Source organism: Triturus cristatus, chromosome 2_1 (assembly GCF_964204655.1).
Source record: "Triturus cristatus chromosome 2_1, aTriCri1.1, whole genome shotgun sequence".
Lineage (NCBI taxonomy): Eukaryota > Metazoa > Chordata > Amphibia > Caudata > Salamandridae > Triturus > Triturus cristatus.
Genome location: NC_140581.1, coordinates 683,801,821 through 683,825,705, shown reverse-complemented (window position 1 = coordinate 683,825,705; position 23,885 = coordinate 683,801,821).

The window sequence follows — 23,885 nt, the reverse complement described above, 5'->3', positions numbered from 1 at the left end:
GACTTCATAGGATGGGGAGAGCAGAGTCGCCGCTGTGTTTGATGTGCAAGATCGCTAACAGTGGATCTGGGCATGCCCCACTCTCCGGCCATACTGGACGCAGGTGATTGGCTTATTAGGTACGGTCTTGGGGGTAACATTGTTGATGGAACCCAAATTTGTGCTTTTGGGGATCCCTAGCGAAGTGGATGTAACTAGAAATCAGTTGATCTTTGCCTCATTGGGGCTGGTGGTGGCCAAACGGGACATAGCTAGGAACTGGGGAGTGCCTGACAGACCGTCCGTCCAGGAATGGACTAAGGGGATGGACTTATACATGAAGGCTGAGCAAGTCACATATCATAGCAGAGGGTGCCCGAGGAAATTCCACACGATATGGAACCCCTGGAGAAAACACTTTGGGTTGGATATGGGGAGTGACGCAACAGTCCGCCGGACACACGACACAGGAGACTTAGACTGAGACCCGAGTCCATAACGTTTCACAAGACTACCCTACTAACTCACCAGCGATTGCTCCTTGGTCCAAGACAGAGTCCCTCCACTGTGAGGACAGTTGCCACTGGCATGCACTGGCTTTCAAGGGATCACTGGAAGGGAGGGGGAAATGGGTCCAATGATTATGATTGTATCTGTAACGATTTGAGCTCTACTTCTGTTACTGTATCATGTATGACTTCCTTAGTGCTGATTGTTCAGTTGTATAAAAGAAAAAAATATTTCTTTAAAAAAAGAAAACAGTCACATTTCCAACCATAAAGACTACCTGAACATTCTGCTAGCAAGCACCGTAACCTAGGACACTAGCAGAATGTTCAGGTACAACAAAGCAGATGAAGATGGCCAAAATGCCGTTGTGAAGCCTTGCATTTGTTACTCGTCAAGGTCTTCTCAGAGATAAAGCATAATCACACAGGAAGGAATTCCTGCTTGTATGGTTTTCCATTAGTGGTCTACTCTGTCACCCCTGCTGACCATCCTACACGTTCGTTGTAATACTCCTTACTCCGTCCCTTGGTTCCTTTTCCCATGCTTAGTCTGGCAGATTGTTGTTGCCGTGTTATGTGTCCTGTTCCTCCCTCTGCAGGTATTGGTGCTCGTATCAGTGACTTTTGCATGATTCCGCATGGGAATGTCTCCTGGTCTTCTACGGTGATCACCACTGCCTCATTGGCAGTAGTACTGATGAGAGGATAGCTAAAGGGGGAACTGTATAGCTATCATTATTCCCTCGAAGTATAGAGCATTCCTAACTAATTATCACATGGGTTGTCAGATACGGGCTGTTTCCGAGAAAAGGGGGAGGGCTACTATGAACCCGGATTCCATGACAGGAACTTTGGTATGACTTTATGAATAAACCTTCCGCAATGTGCTTGCTTCCAATGAAAATATGGAAGTGAGCTACATACGTCCAGACTTTCCTTGCACAACGTACCTTTCATTATATGGCCTGGCACCAGTATTTCCAGTTGGAGAAAATACAAGTGGCTTTTTTGATCATATTTGATAAAAATGGGATATTTTGGGCTACACCCATGATTTTGCACAGAAATCCATGTTTGGATATTTACAATCTAGTTAACAATTTTTGACTGCATTTGGTAAATAAATAAAGGATAATTCCTGGATTTACACAGAGGTTGTTTTAACCTCAATATGTGGACCCCTGTTCTGACCAGAACTACTTTATTCTTATCGCCCTTTTTTCTAGGAAAAAGGTTGAGATCACCGTGTTGGCATTGTCCTAACACTGTGGGGCAGACTTTGTCCAATGCTGAAGTATACCACAACTACGTGGGTGAGACCTTTCCGTCCATAAAAACCTGTGTGTTTGCTCTTCTGGACCTTGTGTTCACGGGGAATACCCGTGTAGTGTCCCCGTGGAAAAAAGAGATACGGACACAGGATTCTTACTGCTCAGCTCCTTTATTGGTTCCTTCCTCGTCCCGGGCTAACGTCTAACTGCCCTCTCTAGCCCTCCGCTCCTCCCTTTATGCCCGCCCTGGTCCCCACTCAGGCCGGTCCTAGTGCCTGACCTGTTTGGTCATTGTGCACTGTTACATCGGCACCATTATATCTCCCCCCTCTGTAAATGAAAAGCAAAATATGAACAACACAGCAACTGTCTCTTTTTTATTTATTTATTATTATTATTATTTTTTTTTTTTAAAGTTCCTCAATAAGGCGAGACGGTTTTGTGATGACCCGTCTGGGGCGTGACTGGAGTTCAGGATTGTCACGCTCGTTCTCGTCGGCCATTTCCATCAATGCCTGACTGCGGTGGGGCAGTGTCTCTGGTTCTCTCTTCTCCATTTTCAGTTCAGTCAGTAGTTCCTTAATGTTGGGTCCACATTTTTTAAAGTGCGTCACGTTCCTGGTAAGTCTTCTTCCGTCGGTCTCTGCAGTGATCATAGTTCCTTTTTGTTGTATCACCTTCAGCGGAACCTCATGGTACTTGCTATCAATCTTCTGGGGCTGCTCTTGTCGTGCAAACACCCAGTCTCCTTCTTGTATTTGAGGGGATGTAGCACGTCGTCGTTCATGAGCATAGTCCTTCATCTTTTCTTTCTTTATCTTGTCTCTGGCTGCCATCTCCTCATGGTCAGAGTCGGGATACTGTTCGTTCGCTGCCATAGTCATCATTGGTAGTCTGGTGCGCACTGGGCGTCCCAGCATGAGAGTGGCAGGACATTTGCCTGTGGTGGAATGAGGCGTGTTTCGGTACGCTCGCAGTATCTCGTTGAGTGCCATCTGAAGGCTCTTTCCGGTGAGTTCTGCTTGCTGAATGGCTTTCTTGATCGTGGACATGAAGCGTTCGACCATTCCGTTGGCCTGAGGCCATAATGGTGTGATCTTGCGGTGCTTGAAGTTGAGGTGTTGAGCAAAATCAGCAAAGTCATGGCTGTTGAATGGAGGCCCGTTATCTGACTTCACCACTAGGGGAATGCCCCATGCGGCAAAGACCTCCTCTAGTATCGGTATGGTACTCGATGCTTTCGTGGATGAGCACAGTTGTGCGATGGGAAATCTGGAGTACTCGTCCATGATGACCAGGACATATTGGCCCGATTTTATTGGCCCAAAGAAGTCAATGGCAATGTGTTGCCAGACACCCTCCGGTAGTGGAGACATTTGTAGTGGTGCAGGAGGATCCGGACGGCTCACCAGTTGACACTGCGGGCAGTCTTTCAGGGTTGTCTCTACCATCAGGTCTAGTGTTGGAAACCAGACTCTTTCACAGAGTGCTCTTTTTGTGGCTACTATGCCCCGGTGCCCTTCATGTGCTAAATTGATGACCCCTTGTCTGAGTTGTCATGGGATCACTATTCTGGTGTCTCGTAGGACGAGACCATTTGCTGCTATTGACAGTTCGTCGTGGACATGTTTGAATGCCGCCATTTCTTGGTCGTTTTGTTCACTGCTTTGCGTGTGTCTCCAGCTGTTGGTTTGAATCCGACGTTTCACCTCTTGCAGGGTGGCATCTGTTTGCGTCGCTTCACAAATGGCTTCCAGTGGAACAGCCGGAGGTCTCGCTTGGTCTACTACGAAGTGAATGTATTCGTCCGCAATTGATTGTTCTGATTTACTGGATCTGATGGGGTGCCGGGACATGTAGTCTGCGGGGTTTGCAGCTTTTCCTGGCTTGTGAATGATGGTGTAGGTGTATTCCTGGAGCCGGAGGCCCCATCGCTCTATTCTTGGTGGCATTTTTGCTCGTGGGTTTCCAAAAATTGTGATCAAGGCTTGATGGTCAGTCACTAGTGTAAAGTGTTTTCCAAAGATGAAGATGTGGAAGTGTTCACACGCCCAGACAACGGCCAGGGTTTCTTTTTCTGGCTGTGAATACTCTCTCTCCGTGACTGTTAGACTTCTGCTGGCGTATGCTACTATGTGTCGTTGATCTTCTTCTCTCTCATATTGTGGTAGGATTGCTCCTAGTCCTACGGGGCTGGCGTCCACTGTTATCTCTGTTTTCTTTTTTGGATTGAAGTAAGCTACATTTTTGGCCGACTCTACGGTTCTTTTGATCTCTCTGAATGCCCCTTCACATTGGGTGGACCACTGAAAAGGTTGTCCTTGCTTGGTGAGCATCCTCAGAGGGTAACTTAACGTGGCGTAGTCAGGTATATATCTGGAACAGTAGCTGGCCATGCCTAGGAATGATCGTACATCGCCCACGTCATCTGGGCTTGGTGTGTCGTTTAGCGCTGCTACCTTTTCTGGGTCTGGTTTCATGCCACTTCCAGAGAATATGTGGCTGAAAAAATTCAGTGTTGGTTTGTGAAATTCACACTTGTCTTGGTTGAGTGTGAGGTTGGCTTCCATGAGTGCATGACAGACCTGATCTAGTGCTTTGTCGTGTTCTTGAGTCGTTGCTCCATATACGAGGATGTCATCGCTGTAGTTTAGGACATGTGGAATGTGATGTATTGTTCTCCTGATTGCCTCTTGGAATATTTCCGCTGCTGATGACACTCCGAAACTTAGTCTTTTATATCTGAATAGCCCGAGGTGTGTCGAGAATGTCGTGATATATCTTGACCTTTCATGCAATTCTAGCTGGTGGTATCCTTTGTTGAGATCTAGTTTTGAAAATATCTTGGCTCCGTTGAGTGAAGTGATCATGTCACTGATGTGAGGGCCTGGATGTCCCTCTCTCTCTATCGCCATGTTGGGCGCCCTCATATCCACACATAGGCGGACTCGGCTGGTTTCCCCTTTCTTCGGGACTACCACCACCGGGGAGACCCATGGGGTTGGTCCATCTGTTCTTCCTATGATATCTGCTTCCAGTAGATCTTGGAGCTCCTTCTCCACGGCTTCTTGCAGGTGAAACGGGATTTTTCGGTGATGCTGTGCTACCGGTGTGATTTGTTCGTTTATGTGCAGTCTTATTTGGCAGTCCTTCATTTTTCCCAGGCCTTGAAAGAGCTTGGGGAACCTTTGGATGATAGCTGGTTTGTCAGCCACTCGGTATAAGATGTCAACCAGTTTCAGTCGTTCTGCGGTGGCCAGGCTCAGGAGGCAGTCGGCCTCAGGCCCCTCGATGACATGGATGTAGGCTGATATTGTGCGATCTTTGTACGACAGTTCGGTTGCAAATTTCCCAAGACACGTTAGTGGCTTTTTGGACATCCACGTGTATACTCGTACATGTGCGTTATCCAGCTTGGGAGGTGATTTCATTCGTTGGTATTCCGTTACGGGCAGGTAGTTTAGTGATGCCCCACTGTCTAGCACGAACTTGGTGGGGTGAGCACCAATTCTGATGTCCAATCGCGGGTATTCTTTCAGTCGATCGGGGTCGGCTACACAATAAATATTTTTCTTTCGGTCTTGAGAGATGGGTGATGTGGATCGGGATTCCCTTGATGACGACCGTCGAGATTGATATGTCCTGCAAGAGTGGCAGCTGGATTGTGACGACCCAGTGGATGAGTCTCGTCTATCCTGGACTGCTCTGACATGGTGACGACTGCTTGAAGGCTGATGTCGCCGGTACCTTCCCTTTTGATCACCTTTGGGTATTGCCCCGCATATGCTTTCAAAGTGGTTGTCTCTACCACACTTCCGGCATTGTTGTCCTAGTGCTGGGCATGCGTCGGCATGTGGGAAGTCGTAGCCACATCTGTAACATTTGGGTTGTCTGTCTGATCATTCCTTGGTGTGAGTTCTGCCTTTGTGTCCTTTGCTTGACTGGTGGTGATGTTTCTTGGATCTGGAGGAACGCACCTGTGGTGGGGATCTTCCATGCATTTGCCGAGACTGCATCCTGAATGGTTTTTCTCGTCTCTCACCTTTCCCTGCTTCTATTTTCTTCGCATGTTCATCGGCTTGTTCATCTACTCTCGTCATTTCTTCAATCTCTTCCAGCGAGTAGCTTCTCTTGAGCAATTTGTGTCTCAGTGGTTCAGAGAGGCAACCTTCTATGACTCTCAGCCGAAGGGCGTCTTCAGTTGAAAACTTGTCAAAATCACAGTATCTCGCCAGTCGTCTCAGACGTGTGACGAACACCCCCATTTGCTCACCTTTCTCTTGCGCGGCCAGATTGAATGGGTACCGCTCGTAGTCAACGTTCCTTTTGTGTAGGAACTTGCGATTTAGTGCTTCGCAGACTTTGTCATAGGCACCAGAGGACTCAGCAGGCAGTTCTTTTATGATTCGTCCAGCTTCCTTGCCAATCAGGTTCTTGAGAGCAAACAGTTGTTCTTCAAGGTACGTCACCTTGGACGCTTTCATGAAGTCCTCGAAATCTTCTATCCATTCTTGCCATCACGGACCCATGCCCCCACCAGATTCAAGAACGAGGGGCTCGGGGCGGCGCTGGAATGAGGCTCCAAACATGCTTGTGGGAGCTGGGTCAGGCATTGTTCAACTGTTATTGCTGATTGCTTTTACAGACTTTGTTTGCTCTCCGTTACGCTCGCCAGTGCTTGTTTGTTACTTCTGTTGCACTTGCCAATGCTTGTTTGCTACTTCTGTTTCCTTTGCCAATGCGTATTCGTTACTTTTGTTGCATTTACCAAAGCTTGTTTGTTGCTTCTATTGTATTTACCAATGCTTGTTTGTTGCTTCTATTGTATTTACCAATGCTTGTTTGTTACTTCCGTTTCATTTACCAATGTTTGTTTGCTGTTTGGCTCATCTGCCTGACTTTACAGACTTTGTTTGCTCCCCGTTACGCTCGCCAGTGCTTGTTTATTACTTCTGTTGCACTTGCCAATGCTTGTTTGCTACTTCTGTTTCCTTTGCCAATGCTTATTCGTTACTTCTGTTGCATTTACCAATACTGGTTTGCTGCTTCTATTGTATTTACCAATGCTTGTTTGTTACGTCCGTTTCATTTACCAATGTTTGTTTGCTGTTTGGCTCATCTGCCTGACTTAAAGATGGCCGCCGATGGTCCCTGACAGGGGGATTGGGCAAATCTCGCGCCTGACCTCAAAATGACCGCCGCGAGAATCTCGTGTGCAACGAGATTTTGTCTTTTGAATCACCGGAGACACCGCGATCATCAGCGCTTGATTTCACTCACCGGGGCTCCGCCTTTGGACACCGCTACCACGCCAGGTGAGGTTATTTTCTTCTTTCTTGGGCACTTTTCACCATTGCCGCCGGGGTGGGCTCCCGGTAGGCTCTTTGGACTTCACGCTCTAGCCTCCACACACGGGGCGAGCTCCGGATTTGTTGCCGCCGGGGTGGACTCCCGGTGGGTACTTCTGTCGTCGCGCTCCCAGCCCCACACGCAGGGCGAGCAGCTCTGGGCCAGTCGCCGCCGGGGTGGACTCCCGGTTGGCTCTTTGGACTTCACGCTCTAGCCTCCACACACGGGGCGAGCTCCGGATTTGTTGCCACCGGGGTGGACTCCCAGTGGGCACTTCTGTCGTCGCGCAAGCTCGAAGCCCTTCGTCGCCAGTTGTAGTGTCCCCGTGTAAAGAAGAGACACGGACACAGGATTCTTACTGCTCAGCTCCTTTATTGGTTCCTTCCTCGTCCCGGGCTAATGGCTAACTGCCCTCTCTAGCCCTCCGCTCCTCCCTATCCGCCCGCCCTGGTCCCCACTCAGGCCGGTCCTAGTGCCTGACCTGTTTGGTCATTGTGCACTGTTACATCGGCACCATTACAACCCGGATGAGTGAAGGCGAGCCGCTTCATAAATTGCCCTACCTTTTTGTGAGCTAATTATTTTTGCCAGATCCTCTAGTCGGCTCAAACCGGACTGTGACGCTGTAAAAGATTCTGATCTCATGACCAATAAAGAAGTAATGGAAATAAAGAGAAACAAAAACCTTGTATACTGTTCTCTTTCTCAAGAATACTTTATGTGCTTACATAAAAATACTTTTCTCATAGCTTGAGAAAGGTCTGTTTCGCGCACACGTTTCCTTTTCTGAATTGGCACTTTCTGGAGTGTGTTTGCTTTAATTGTCTTCCTCTCTCCATTTACTAGCTTTGGGGACCACCTGGGTAAACTGCGCTCCTGGAATGTGGCAGGAGCTAAGTCCATGTCCCGGCCTGGGCTGAGAGGCATTGGTGTTTTCCTCCCTTGGGATCCGCAGGCTCTGATTGGTCCCCTCATTGCTCATAGTCCTTTTCGTGCTTTCACTTGCTCGGCGAGTCTTTCCCCCCAGCTGGGGTTCCTTTTTTCTCGGAGTTCCCCCCTGCTGCCTCTGCCCGTACTTCATTGAGGCCGTTCTCCTTGAGGAACATGCTCCTCAGCGTTGCATCAAATTCATGCAAGGCAGCACAAGAGAGTGCATATTCAGTTTTTATTCTCTTTTCCTTCATCTCAGTTTTCTGTCCCTTTCATTTTTTTTTTTTTTTTAAGAGTTGTATATAGCGCTGGCCAGACCCGAATGTATCGTAGTGCTTTACAACATTGGTAGTGAGGAAATCACACAATATAACAGTAGAGTGCACATTGTATCGGGATGAATCGGAGGTCTCAGAGCGCTGTACAACAATGTTAGCAAGGAAATCACATAGTATAGCAGTAATAGACACATTGACTCATGACGCGATCCTTTAAGGGAGGGGGGGATTGGGAATGAGTTGGGAGGTGGGTGAGGTAGAAGTCTTAAAGTCAAAGTGGCTGTGTGCTGCAATGGGCAAGATTCTGCGATTAGGCGGCAGCTGTCCATTTGGAAGAGATCGGTTGAGGAATAGGTCTTGTGCTGCCTTTTGAATTTTACAAAGGAGGGGGTAGTCCTGATATGGACTGGGATGGAGTTCCAGATTTCGGGCGCATTTCCTGAGAAGGATCGAGATGAGGTTTTTTGTTTGGGAGTTTTCGGAGAGATGAGGAGTAGAGCGTTGGTACTCCTGAGGTTTCTTGTCTGACCAGCCTTCTTGAGTTTGGAGGCCAGGTAGACGGGTTTCCCAGTGTGCAGAGCTTTGTGTGTGAGACAGGCAGTTCTGAAGTTGGCACGCATTTCTATTGGGAGCCATTTTAGCTCTCTGAGTGCGGGCGAGATGTGTTCATATTTCTTTACTCCAGTGACCATTCTGGCTGCTGCATTAAGTGTTGATCTGAGGGGAGCTAAGTGAGATTTTGCTGTTCCTGTGAGGGTTGCATTCCCGTAGTCCAGTCTGGACAACACCAGGGATTGAGAAGCTAGTTTGAGGTAGCTGGCAGGGATGAAGGGTTTTATTTGTTGAGTAGTTTAAGGTTGAGGAAGGCACTCTTTGCGGGGTTCTTGATGTGTTTGCCCATATCTAGTTTTGGGTCCAAAGTGATTCCCCGCGATTTTACGGAATCGGCCAAGGTGAGATTGCAGTTGAGAGCATCAATGGCTTTTAGCTTTTGATTTGAGGGTTCTGTTCCTTGTTAGAAATATGGAGGATTTCCGTCTTGTCTTGGTTGAGTTTCAGGTGGTTGAGTGATAACCAGTGTTGGACTTCACTTAGAGTGTTGTTTACTCTCTGAATGTCAATAATGGAGAAGGTTTCGAGATAGATTTGGGTATCGTCCGCATAGAGGTGGAAGGGGATGTTGTTGTTTTTTTAATATGGAGGTGAAGGGTTCCATGTAGATGTTAAAAAGTTGTGGGTAGAGAACTGATCCTTGGGGGACACCTCTTGTGACGGGGAGTGTGTCAGACGTGAAGTTTTTAATTTTTATTCTTTGGGTGCTGTTCTGTAGAAAGGAGGTGAACCACTGTAGGACCATCTCCTCCGCTCCTACCCTTTCTTGAAGTACCTTAATGAGTAGTTTGTGGTCAACCGTGTTGAAGACTGCCGATAGGTCCAGGAGTATGAGTAGGCAGCATTGAGAGATTTGTGGATATCATCAATGACATTCAGGATCGCTACAACCTTTTCTGAAACCCGATTGGTGAGGGTCTAGAAGGTTAGTGCTGTCCATGTGTTGAATGAGTTGGAGGAGAACACATCTTTCCAGGATTTTCGCTTGCAGAGGGAGATTGGAGATGGGTCTGAAGTTATTAAGATCATTTTGTAGTAAGGGTGTGATTGGCCGATTTTGAGACAATCTGGCATGACTCCGGCATTCAGGGAGCTATTTATAATCTTGGTCCAGAGCTGGGCTAGGGTGAGTTTGAGCTTTTTGGCCAGTTGAGCGGGAATGGGGTCCAAGACTTGTGATGAGGGATTGGAGCTGGAAATCATTTTGACGATCTCAGCTTCAGAGATTGGGATGAAAGATTTCCTTTTCAATTTCTATCCTCCCTAGGTGCTCCAAATCTCCAGATCTGCGACCAAATAGAAAAGATATTCAAGCCATCAGGTAAGCCTTCTTTCTCACTACAATCTCAAGGGTGCCTTATCATTGGTGGTGAACCTACCCACTGCATCCAAAGCTTTGACTGCCATCAAATTATAGATTGCCGTACAGCAGAGGAGACATTGAGGAGAATGTTGAGGGCCTGTACATAAGAGCCTTTGTTGTTCAAAAGCGCGAAATTGCCAGTGGAAGAAGATAAGGAAGAACCTAAGCAGAGAATCCCGGCCTTAGCTTCAGGGTGGATGTTTGTTACACCCCCCTAAATCTATAGTAAATAGTTGGGTATGAGGGACTTCAGTCAGGTATGATCAAGTGTCTGTCGGTTTTCACCAGGAATGTTTACATATCCACACTGACAAAAAAAACACACACACACTCTCTCATCTCTGTTTTGAAGGACTTAAAAAATGTTGATTAGTTTGAAAAATATTGTCTCAAGTGCCCCTAACAATCCGTTCTCATTCCACTGCCCCTTATGCCCTGCTCATGTCCTGCTTCTTATATAATGTGTTTGAACAAGACATCCCAGCGTGACTTGGGAAATCTAAAGCCCCCACCCTCAATCTTAACAGCCAAGCTACCCCCTTGCAGATAAGAATCATATGTGAACGTTGGTCTCAAACTGAAAGAGAAGACAAAGAGAAGGTTCATGTTTGTCCTGTGGATAGTCGGGTCTTTTTGTATAGAAATGGCCAGACTTAGAGGGAAATGAGGCAGCTTAGTCCTGAACGAAAAACCACTACCAAGCTTTTCTCTTTTAGAAAGATCTGTCTCGAAGAAAGCACATTTTCCCATCCAGTTAATTGACTATGTAACAAGGTCCTCTTGCCTTATTAACATGAGCTGTCTCTGGTACTTTTGACATCTTTATGGATCAGACTTTTCCACAAAAGTACAATTTACCCTTTCATAACAAGATTAATCCAGAAACTACTTATTACTCAGGAACCTTTCCGTTATTTGGGCATAAATATTGCCTAAGACCTCAGGTTTCTTGGGACCACAGCATAGTCTCTATTACGAAGTGGGTGCGCTGTGTGATTTGGACTTCTGGGTACACCGCCACTTAACCTACTGGGTCGGGTACGGATCTACAAGATGCTGGTGTTTTCCCACTATTTATTTGTGATACAAAACCATCCCTATGTACCTCCCCCCAACCTTCTTTGTGGAGATCCAAATGGCAGTGACGAGATTCTATTGAGCAGGGTAGAGCCCCTAGAGTAGTGTTCGCTAAGTGACCAGCTCCAGTGTGCGAGGGCGGCCTCAGAGCACCAGATCTCCATCTATATTATTGACAATTGTGCGCTTCCGGAGGACTCTGGCCTTTTTTCTGTGTAAGGCCCTACTTTTTGCCTCTGCGCACATCATGGTGGCCTGGTGCCAGGCCACAACAGAAGGGGGGAGTACAGTATTCCATCTCATGGTGATTCTCCCCTTAGCTGTTAACAATACATTGTATAGGAACAGGGCCACTACTTTATTCCTCTTGGGTTTCCCATATAGTCCCAAAGCACAAGCCTCCGAAGAGCCAAGGCCAGGTAGTCCATCAGTATCTGCCAACTATTTTTTACTTCTGACCAACGTGTTTCCAGGGACGGACAGTCCCATAGAATATGATAAAAATCCACTGATAGGGCAGCGCAGCATGCACAGGAGGCGTTGGCGGTTGGAAAGAGTTCGTTAATTTTTGCAGGAAATATGTCTGCTCTGTGCAAAATGTTGAACTGTATTCATTTAATTTCAGCGTTACATGAGACTACATGTGGATATTTTAGTGCTCTGACAAATTCCTTGTCATGAACTAACCTTCCAAGCTCTGATTCCTAGTTTTTTTTATAAGGGCCATAATGAAAGCTTTGGGATTGTAGTAGAGTAGTTTGATTAGCCGCATGGTGTGGTTTCCAAACCTGAATTTTGCTAATGCTTTAAAGAGTTACTCCCACAACAGGTTGGTTGCATGGGAGCATGCCTTGGTTTACATATTGATACCAGAAAGGCATGGGTGCTTGGATGTCTCCATTTGTCTTATAAAATTCTATCACAAGCCCATAAGTGCCCGGAGTTTTACCAGGCGCAAATTCTCAAATAGCTTCCCCGAAGTTACCTTCTTTACAGAAACCTGGACCAACGCCTCCTCGGCACCTGACATCGCCATCCCGGAGGGATACAAGATCCAGAGGAAGGACTGTCCCAACCACCCGGGAGGAGGACTCGCCATCACGCACAAAAACTCCCTCTGCCTCTCCACCTTGAGCCACACCTTCCCCTTAGCTGAGCGCGTGCATTTCCAGATCCAGACCAGCCCCACCTCCACACTCCATGCCACCCTTGCCTACAGACCCCCTGGGCGCTCTTCGCCGACACCATCACCGACCTCATCGCACCCCACCCCTTCGCCTCCATGGACTACGTACTCATCGGAGAACTGAACTTCCACCTCGACAACCCCAGCGACCCCACCTCCACCATACTCCTGGACAACCTCGCCAACATTGGATTGAAACAACTCGTCACCACACCAGCCCACAAGGCAGGATACACCCTCAACCCCATCTTCGCAGGTGGAAACAGCGTCCATTTCAGCCACACCACAGAACCACCATGGACTGACCACCACTGCGTACATTTCCTCGCCGACAAACCCAAGCCGCCCAAACCCGCTCTGCGCCCTCCACACAGGAACTGGAGCAGAGTCACATAGGAGCAGCTTAACTCCACCCTCACCCGGGACACCCCCTCCGCAGCAACCGATGCCAACAACGCAGCCAGGGAACTTCCCACATGGATCTCCAACTGCGCAGACAGGCTGACCCGATACGTAACTCTGACAGACAGCACCCCAGGAAGGCCTCCCGGTTCACTATCGACCTCCAAGAAGCCAGACGCACCTGCAGATGCCTCGAGAAGAACTGGAGAACCAACAAAGAGGAGGAGCCAGCGACCATGATGGTCACTTGGAGCTACAGCTCCGAGGGGAACCCGCACGCCAGTATCCGGAGCGGTGCTTTGCCGTGGTCAAATCCCATCGGAATCACCAGTCCAGTAATCAGACGTTTAAACCGCCTTTCTGCGATCCTGATCAGCCGAGTTATGAGCTGCGATGTCCCCATGAGAAAGTGAGCTAAGATGGCCGTGCGGACGTAATCCAGGACTGCTACGCTGCCACCGATTTGAAACTGCAGGAAATTAGCCATTAATCACCTGCTATTTACTGATAATCAGTGCATCTGTGTCCCAGAGGAAATTATGGGGATTCCGGCGGCACCCGGGGCCTGTGCGAGCCCAGATGGACCTGGAGACTACTGTGCACGGTGCGCTTGAAGGCATCCGTTGTGCATACTAGCAGGCCGGGAGATGTGAGGACACGCTGTGGAGGAGCACGAGTACCTCGGCGAAAGAGGACCCTGCAGAGAGGGAGTGGGACAATGCTCTGGAATGACTGCCTCATTATGGTGGTACCCCCTGGCTGTACCGGAATAGGCGGACGGTACTGGGAGCATACCGGAAACCGGGGGAACGCGGCTCTCAACAACCCAGCGGTCAGGAGCCACGACTGGAAGTGTTCTCTCGTGCACATCTCAGCTGCACAACGCAGAGGTACTCTGAGAAGGGGAAGCTGCCTGGGCTACGGTGCAGGACGTTCCGTCGGTACTAAAGCCATGCCTGACCCTAAGATGGCGGGTGGGTGGCCCATGAAGAGGCGGTTAGTGTGATGATTTTGATCTAGGTAGCAGCCTTTCCCGACCTGAGCTCGGGTTTTGGGATCCTGCTGGCGCCTAGTTTGACCCCCATTGAACTCGGTACTTACTTTCTAGGCGGAACCCGACTCTAAAATGGCACCCACCAATGTATTTTCACCGGTATGGGAAGATGTTCCCATCTGGCAAGGGGGTCCCGATGTTCCACTTGGACAATAGTCTTAGCTGAGGAAACAATCCTTAGATCTAGAGACAATACCACCCACAGAGTCTTGGAGAGCAACAGACTCGATTTGCCTGACTTTATTATGGCTGCCAAGCTACACTCCCCTTTCTATACTGCCACCCTTGCCAGCTCCACTAGCCCGTCTCTGGACTTTAGACTTTTGGTCCCTTCCTGATCCTCATTTTTATCCGGCGGAGTCCAAAATTTATGACCGATTCCCGGTGGAGCTGCTCCGACAGCTATAGGGGAGACAGGCTCTGGCACAGCTACCCATCCAGACCTCGGACTTATGTTTCGTCTCTTTCTCCGCTGCTGACTCCCTCCCGAGGACTCCCTGCTCTCCCTGGCCTTTTTCTTTTTTTCTTTTCTGTGGATCTTGTGTTTCATGGTTGCTAATAACTCCTGTATTGAACTTGTAACCTTTCTGTAATTAATGTGATTATTTTTGTAACTTGTAACACGCTGTTTCCTTATGTAAAGAGCTCTGATACCTCCGGGTCTAGCCAGCGCTATATAAAACTCAAATAAATAAAAATAAAAAAAAAAATTAAAAAAACATAACACCTGAAAACCATACCTCCTACAAGAACGCCATGACGGAGTAACACATCAGAACCACTAAAAGAACCTTCATCCACAACAAAATCCTCACCAACGGCAGCAACTCCAAGGGACTTTTCAGTGTCATCCAGGAATTCACTAGGCCCCCAGTGAAGCCACGGACATCGCCCCTTCCCAGGACCTCTGCGACAAGCTCGGATCCTACTTCCACCTGAAGATCAAAAACCTCTACGACAGCTTCATTGACCAAACACCTGACTCCACAACCGTCCCGCCCTCCGGCAACGCCGACCAGCCCACCACCTCTGCCTGGACATTGCTCACGACTGAAGAGACCACCTCGACCATTAAAGGGATCCACTCGGGGGCCCCCACAGACCCCTGCGCACCCCACATCTACCAGAGAGCCGTCATCGCGCCAGAATTACGATCCACCATCAACACCAGCTTCGAGACAGGCACTTTCCCCGACAACTGGAAACGAGCAGAAGTCAGATCCCTGCTTAGGAAGCCCTCAGCAGCTCCCACGGACCTCAGAACTACCGGCCCATCTCACTCCTCCCCTTCACGGCAAAACTCGCTGAGAAGACCCTCAGTGCAGAACTAACAAGGTTCCTCGAAGACAACTCCATCCTCGAGCCCTCTCAGTCCGGATTCCGCAGCAACCACAGCACCGAGACCGCCCTATTCGCCGCCACAGGCGACATATGCAAACTCCTCGACCAAGGCCACATGGCAGCCTTGATCCTACTCGACCAGTCAGCACGGTTTGACACCGTCTCCCACCGCACACTCACCGCCAGACTACACAATGTAGGCATACAAGGAACAGCCCTCGATTGGATCCGCTCGTTCCTCACCAGCAGAAACCAAAGAGTCAGACGGCCGCCCTTCCTCTCTGAACCCACGGGAGTCAACTGCGGAGTGCCCCAGGGATCATCTCTCAGCCCAACCCTCTTCAACGTCTACATGTCCCCCCTTGCCACCATCGTCAGACAGCACGGCCTCAGCATAGTATCCTACACCGACGATACCCAGCTCATCCTCTCCCTCACCAAAGAACCCACCACCACCAGGCTCAACTTCCAAGAAGGAATGCAGAACGTTGCATCCTGGATGAGCAACAGATGCCTGAAGCTCAACTCGGAGAAGACTGAAGTCCTCCTCCTCGGAACCACCCCATCAGCATGGAACAACACCTGGTAGCCCACCGCCCTCAGATGCCCCCCTGCCCCAACGGACCACGCCAGAAACCTCAGCATCGTACTTGACTCCTCCCTCTTCATGAACCGACAGTTCAACACCCTCCGCATTCTCTGTAAGACGTTCAAATGGATCCTCAAGGAATACAGTTACCCACACACTCATAACCAGCAGACTAGACTACAGAAACGCCCTTTACGCCGACATAAACAAGTCTCTACTCCGCAAGCTCCAACGACACGAACATGTCAGCCAGCACCTTCGGAATCTCCACTGGCTCCCCATCGAGAAGAGAGTTACTTTCAAGATACTCACCCACGCCTACAAATGCTTCCACAACACCGGACCTCAATACCTCAATGATAGAATCACCTTCCACGTACCCAAAAGAGACCTCCGATCCGCCAACCTCATCCTCGCTGAGACCCCACGCATTTGCAGAGCCAAAGCAGGAGGAAGAGCCTTCTCCTACATCGCGGCCAAGACCTGGAACGAGCTCCCGATCGACATCAGACACGCCCCCTCCCTGAACACTTTCAGGAAGGCGCTCAACACCTGGCTTTTCAACTGAACGAAACTGCGGACCCCCCACACCCAGCGCCGTGAGACCCTCACAGGTGAGTAGCGCGCTTACAATCTTCCCTGATTGATTGATGTCTTGGGTTAATTTAGGGACATCTATTTTGTCTCTCATTTCCGGGAGTGCACTAGTTAGGTACCGTGAGGAAATTGCCTCTCACGACTCCTGGTTAATCATGCCTTGGCTCATAGAGTCTGCAATAGAATTTGTAAAAAGTCTCATTAATAGCTTGTTAGGAACACATGAGAGTCTCTCCCTCCCCCGAAGTGAAGTTATGGGCAATTGCCTAGTTTTGTTATCCACTGTGCATTCCAATAACCTATCAGACCTGTCCCCTTATAAGTCATGGCATGCAGTGTAGGCCATGCATCTCAATTTTTCTATTAGGGCTGCTTCCTCTTCATGCACTCTGCCTTATGGCTCCCGCAGGGCTGGACCATTTACAAATTGCTTTTCAATCCTCATATAAGAGTCGTCCACCTTGGCCAAGTCTCTTTCTGTACTTTTACGCCCAAACTCTACTCCGTGTATGCAGTGGGCTTGGACAGCTACTTTGAACGCCTCCCATTCAACTGTTGGGGGGAGGCTTTACCATCATTATTCACAGAGAATTCCGGTATCTTGTCTAGAAAAATTGGGTCCTCCAACAAGGATGCCTGGAGGGGCCAAGAAGGGATGAGCAGAAGGAATCTAAGGGCATGTGATCCAATACCTCCCTACCTAAATAATTGGGATAGGCTATCAGTGGACTGAGCGATGTAGAGGAAACCCCTCTGTTCGGTTGTGCATATAGATTGTATGTGGGGGAGTAGAATGAATAAAGGCTAGAGTTAGGGTAATGGAGGTGCCAGACGTCTCCTAAAAATCCTTGTGAAACCAAAGTGACGTTGTGAATCGTTTGGGCTTGTGGGAGGGGTGGATGTGATCTGACGGTATTGAAGTCACCCCAAGTATCCATGGGATATGTGCCCATTTCACCACTTGACAAGGCAGCTAGCTGAGTAAAGTTTGTGCTCTATGTTTGGGGTATAGATTCTGCCAATTAGTCACCATCCAACTTACCTGAACCAGGACAATTATGTCATCTTGGTCTGTTACATGGGACCCCTGCTTTGAGCCAGAGTAAGACCCCTTGCGGTAAGCCCAGACGTTGTTGGCAAAAATCTGACAACACCAATTCTTTTAAAGCTTCAAATCTGAGCAAGAGTTATGCAAGAAACCTGGAGAGAGGCTATATGGATCCCATTGCACTTCAAAAAGGAGTAGATTTTGTAACGTTTGCATCCACCAAAGGTTCCATATGATCACAGGGAAACCCTTTGGGTGTGAAATGGGACCAGTAGTAATCCATTGATTTGTGTTTTATGACACCCACACTCCATAAAATGATTACCTGTTGCCCCCAGATTTGTATCCAAATCTAGCCCTTCAGCCTTTGGCAATTCTAAACAAAGGTATTTAAACATGTGTATTAACCAAGATAATTACGGGACAGAAGGCAAACATCCAACCGTCAAAGAAACACAAAAGAACCATTGAATATTATTTGGGATGTGTTGACCATCTGGCAACATATTAAAGGGGTGGGGGGTCACCCAGAGCAGTCTGACTAAAGGAGCAGGTAGGACCAGCAAGTCCAGAGCCAGCGATCTTCGTATTATAACAAGGGTAGGTATTGTTGGGAAGGAAAAGTCCTCTGCATGGCAATGAACATGCACCCCTTACCTGCATGTGCTGGATGTATGTGTGCCTATGAGAAGTACAGTACATGAAGGCTGTTGTACTGTGCAGTGCATGCAGGTTAAATGCATGTCCTTGGTGTATGTGTACCTGTGAGTGGTGCAATACATGAAGGGTGCAGTGTGTGCATATTAAATGCATGTACTGGATGTATGTGTGCCTGAGTGGTGCAATACATGAAGGATGTAGTGATGTGCAGTGCGTGCAGGTTAAATGTATGTGCTGGAAGCATATGTGCCTATGAGTGGTACAATACATGAAGGATGCAGTGCTGTGCTGAGCCTGTAAGTGAAATGCATGTGCTGGGTGTATGTGTACCTGTGAGTGGTGTAATACATGAAGGGTTCAGTGTGTGCATATTAAATGTAAGAGATGGATGTATGTCTGCCTATGAGTGGTACAATAAATGAAGTATACCATGCTGTACAGTGCATGCATATTAAATGTATGTGCTATATATAGGTGTGCCTATGAGTGATACAGAACATGGAGGAGACAGTACTGTGCAGTGTGTGTATGTTGTATGCATATACTATGTGTAAGTAAGCCTGCAATGACACATTGCATGAAGGACTCTGGGTTCCATTTTGGGAGACCCAGGCATGCATGGTGAAACATGGAGCAGAGGTAGAGAATTCCCCTAGACAAATTTTGTATTGCTACGTTCCTGTAAGCTAGGTGAGACACACACTAGGGGGCATGGGGTGAGGAGGCCAGCCTTTCCCTGTACATTTCAAAGGATTCTTTTTGATTCAGTGTGAGGTCACAAGGAAGGGGCCTTGGCACATCTCAGGAAGGAGATGGGGCTGATAAGAGAATCATAAAAAGTAGGTCTGGGAGCCCCTCTTTAATGCACATATCACTATGGCTGACATCCACTTTAATCACTCCAATAGCCTGTGTTGTGATACTATTAGCTTTGGAGTCACTCCTGCTCTGACAGACTGCTTTTCAAGAGGAAGGGAGAGCAGAGTAGAGGACACTTCAAAAGAAGCAGTCCCCCAACATAAAACTCCAAAGACTCAGACCATAAAGCACATTTTGAGCCTTATTATACATTGCTACCTGGGGACGCAATGGGCGTGTGCGTCCGCTTTGTGCACCTCCAGAGCACAATGTTATTACAGAAGGGTCAGCAGATGCTTGTGCATCTCCTTCTGTAATACTGATAGCACTGGAGAACATGTTACACCAGCGCTATCACAAGAGGGCATTCCCTCATTTGCATGTGGGCGTGGCCCCATGCAAATGAGGGAATCACTTTGCCTCTACACCGGCACTATATTACCGACGTGGGCGCAGAGGCAGACATGCCTTTAGAGAGTGCACTGAAGTGTACCACAGAAAGGTGATGCAGACTCAGTGCACCTCTGAAAGGCAACCCTCTGGTGGGAGAAAGGAGGCTGCATGGACCTGCCTGAAAAGAGAGCTCTCTCCCCTCTTTAAAGTATGGGCACCTGCCGCCTGCAATGTGAAACATGGAGTGGCTTTTTAGTAGCCAATTTGTGTTTCAGTTCAGTGCGCTGCCCTATGAGCAGCACAAGTTCACGGCTGCCCTGGATGCAGGACATTCTGCATAATAGGGCGTTCATTCCCAGTTTGCGCCCGGTGCACTTTTTGAAAGATGCGCCGTGGCACAAACAGGGAAAGTCCGCTGTATATTTATTTATTCATTTATTTTTATTTGAAAAGTTTTATAAAGCACGAACATGACCCAAAAAAGGGTATCAGTGAGCTGTACAAAGGAGGGTACATGGCAAGTGTTTTAAAACAGGGTGCAGTACACACTTGAACACAAGAAGTATCAGAAGAGTTACAGTCCCTCATGTCTGGAAATGGACTATAAGAAGGGGAGTTTGAGACCCCAAAAATTGTCATGTGCCAAGCAGCCACATAGACTGTGCAAGGAGGGGAAGCTCTGTAAGACTTCTACCTGTGGCAAAGATTGGAAGCCAAGGCTTGCTAGTCTTCCTGCTGGGTGAGGGGACATCACCCAGGAAATTCAAGTTCACCTTCCCTGCAGTCTGGAGCACCAGCATCTGCCTGCTTGCCAAGACCAGTGTGCCCTTTAGCATCTGAGGGAGCAATGTACAGTGGGGAGCCCTGTCGAGTGGACTCCTTGTGAGATGTGTGTGGAAACCACGGCTTCACTGACCAGATCGTTTCCTGTGTGCAGGACTGCATCGGTGGCCCCTGTATGCCAGGAGAGGGCCCCGTGCATTGAGCTCTGTCAGGCCGGAGCCTGTGTGTAGGGCTGAGTTGGTAACCCCATATCTCGGAGAGGCTGTCATGAAAAAGACTACAGTGCAGTAAGAGCTGTAGCCTTGTGCTGTAGTGGGCGGCAACCCCTTATGCCATAAGGGACTGCCATGGATTTCACAGTGCCGATCAGACTGGAGGCCGCGTGCAGTGAGATACAGTGACCATGTATGCCAGAGGGGGTCACCGGGACCATCAAGAACTGCGACCTGGTCCCCCACCCCCTCTACCCTCCCCCTCTTGCAGGAGAAGTGAGGAAGCTGCAGGAGCACATGTGCATCATCACTCAGGCGAGGGACCCAAGACAGGATCAATGCAGCCACCTCACCACCAGAAGACAAATCAGATACTTACCCTGCAGGAGCAGCTGCAGAGAGCCTCGGGTCGCTTCAGGAATGCGACCGCAACTGAGAGACTCAGCACCTGCTGATTATAGCCTCTCGGCTGCATGAGGCCGTCTCACCTGAACTCAACTGCAGCCACTGCGAGCCCCTGTATACAGAGTAAACTCAGAAACTTCTGCTGCTTCATGTCTGCCTGTACGGGAAAGACTGGTTTTGGGCCGGATGGCCTAAGGGGAACTTGTTGATAAGTTAGTGCTGTAGCGCTTGGACACTATTGACTTTAAATTAGAGTCAAACTGGACTCTTGAGACTCGGACTGCTAGTGGGGCATACCCTGGATTTTACCAATAGTGAATAAGGAATAACCACTATCGCTAACGTGACGAGGGAGTGGGACAGGGAGTCTTCAGAGAAACACTAGAGCCCCAACCTCAAGGGGGACTGTGTGATTGTTTGCGAATGTCGTATTTCTACTTTGTGCTGGCATTGGTAGAAAATAAAATATTTCTCTTTTTTATAAAAGTGAGTATTTTGCTGGACAATGATTTATTGCTGTTGCTGCACTTTTTGAGTTGTGAGCCCTTGTTTATTATCCTGTATCCACACCTCCTCCCTGAGAGGGTCTTGGTCTGCTCGGACCACGCATATCCTGAGAGTCAAGTGCAGAAGGGGTACTTGGCCCAGGTTCTCCGGATCTATAGTAAGTCTGGTCCTGGTACATCTGAAGTAAAAGGCCTCAACCATCACGGTGGAGCCCAGTAACTCCTGCTTCCCCCGTGGCACTCTGGAAGGGGTTCTGACAGGTATCAAGGAAGATACTAATTTCAACAGCATGTAAGAATGTGGACTCACCTAGTAGGACCAGGTAAATCATGCTCATTTTGCTCATTTTCAGAGTACCTCGATTAAACAGTGGAAGAAGGTCTCGGGCTTCAGGGTGATAAATGTGGAGGTGAGAAAGTGCAGGCTCTCCCGAGTCCCTTCAGAGTTTGCAGGAGTCCCGTGGTCCTCACAGAAGATCATCTGCCATCTGGGGGGATGCGGGTTTGGAGGATCATCGTGGGGCGGACCCGGCACTCTCAAAGGCATTAGAAGCATAGAGATATAATTGTCGTTGAGGATGGCAGCAGCCACCACTGCTGGGTCAAGAAATGAGGCAGCAGCCACCAATGCAGAAGGTTTACTGTCTTGGGGCTGTTCCTGGTAGGGAGCCGCCATGTGCATAGGTCATCTGCCTGCAACAAAGATTCCTGACTCTCAGTCAACTCCCAGGCCACTTCAGGTTCAACAAAGAAGTAAGGGTCAGATGTATCAAAGGGTTTTACCCATTCGTTGTCTATGGGAAAGTGTTTGTACATATGGCCCTACGTTTTCTGTTCTGACAGAACCTAAGTTTGGCTGTAAACAGTAAATGAGTATTTCATGCCCATCTCTTTCACAGTTTCTTATTGATGCCTAAGAAGAAGGCTTGTTAATGTTGGACTGCTAGCATGTAGTCTTGAAAGACAAGGAACTGATTGTCTCTCTGTCATGCTGCCCACAGAACCTCATCTTGACCCTTAAAATGCAGAGGTCTAGCAACTATTAGCCTCGGGACAGTGCCAGCAGGGGGCTGGCTGGCCAGGACGGATGGGCCCGCTCAATGGAGAAGAACGAGATGCTGTGGGGCGCCACAAAGCTTTTGTTCTGTGTCTCTAAGAATTCCACCATGTCTTGTCCTTCAGAGCCCTCAAGCATACCAACTATCCTGATGTTACTACGTCACAAGCACCCTTCTGCATTCTCCGCTCTGATCAAGAGGAAGCGCACTCGCTTTGTCAGGTCTTGCATTTGTCTGGGATTGTAGGCCCAGTAGTGTCATTGCCGACTGTGAAACCCCTTCCATCAGTTTCTTGTGGTCATCACTCAGCAAGCTGACTTCAATGGTGATACCATCTACTTTTGCTTTGAGCTTCCCTTCCTTTAATGTGGTTCATGACAAGCCACAAGCTCTTGGACAGCAACAAGTCTGCTTCAGTCTCCTGCTTCGGTCTCTCTCGAGACCAGCTGTCAACTAAAACTGAGCTAACTTCTCAAATGTTTTACTCATGCCCAGTATGGGAGTTGACCAACCAGAGCACATTGCTGCCCTCAGCTATTCAAGTACCCACTAGCTCTCGAGCTGTGGCATCAACTTTCATTCCTGGTACAGACACAGTGTTAGTTTTCTCTCCTGCCTCTAAGTACATGACTTGCCTGATGCTCAGCAAACAAGTCACTCCTCTGCACTAAACCCCCACCCAATTCCTCTAGCACCATACAGATAAGCTTACAATTAATCTGAACAGCCACAATATGAGAACGAATCTGCAAAGAGATGTGTTAAATGTTAGAAAGGGATAATGCAAATAAACTCTGCTTTCCAAAAATTATAATCAGTGTTTAGTAACTTTGTATGATAGTTTTGTAATTTTCACATTATATCTTACAGCATTGACCCACATTATGAGATATGTGATTCTTTATGTAACATCAAACATAAAGGGCCTCATTCACAAAGGTAAGTTTCACTTTTGAGCAATTCACACTTTTGAGTTGCTAATTGCTTATTCACAAAATGTGAGTGTAAGTAAAAAAAGAAAAGCTGTAGATAGTCCAGCACCACACATGGCCACTCACTTGTATTGCAGTACCCTCCCAACCCCATATGAAATAATGTTAAATTAAATCACTTAACATTTTTAAAAATATTAGTAAATATAATTTAATGTTAAAAATATAAATATAGCACATATTTAATATTTAATTTTAAAAGTATTGTAATTAATGCAACAGTAACTTTTATTAAAATATAACTAAATGAATTGTAATTAATTCTATACATCACTTTTAATAAATATTAATGCGTAGTAAAAATTTTAAAAACTTTAGGTGGAAATTTCTTTTTTTTATTTAAAATTCTGAAAAAATAATTTACATTTAATATATTTTCATTTATTTCAAAATTAACTTAATAGTGTTATAGCATTTTCTATTTTGCTCTACG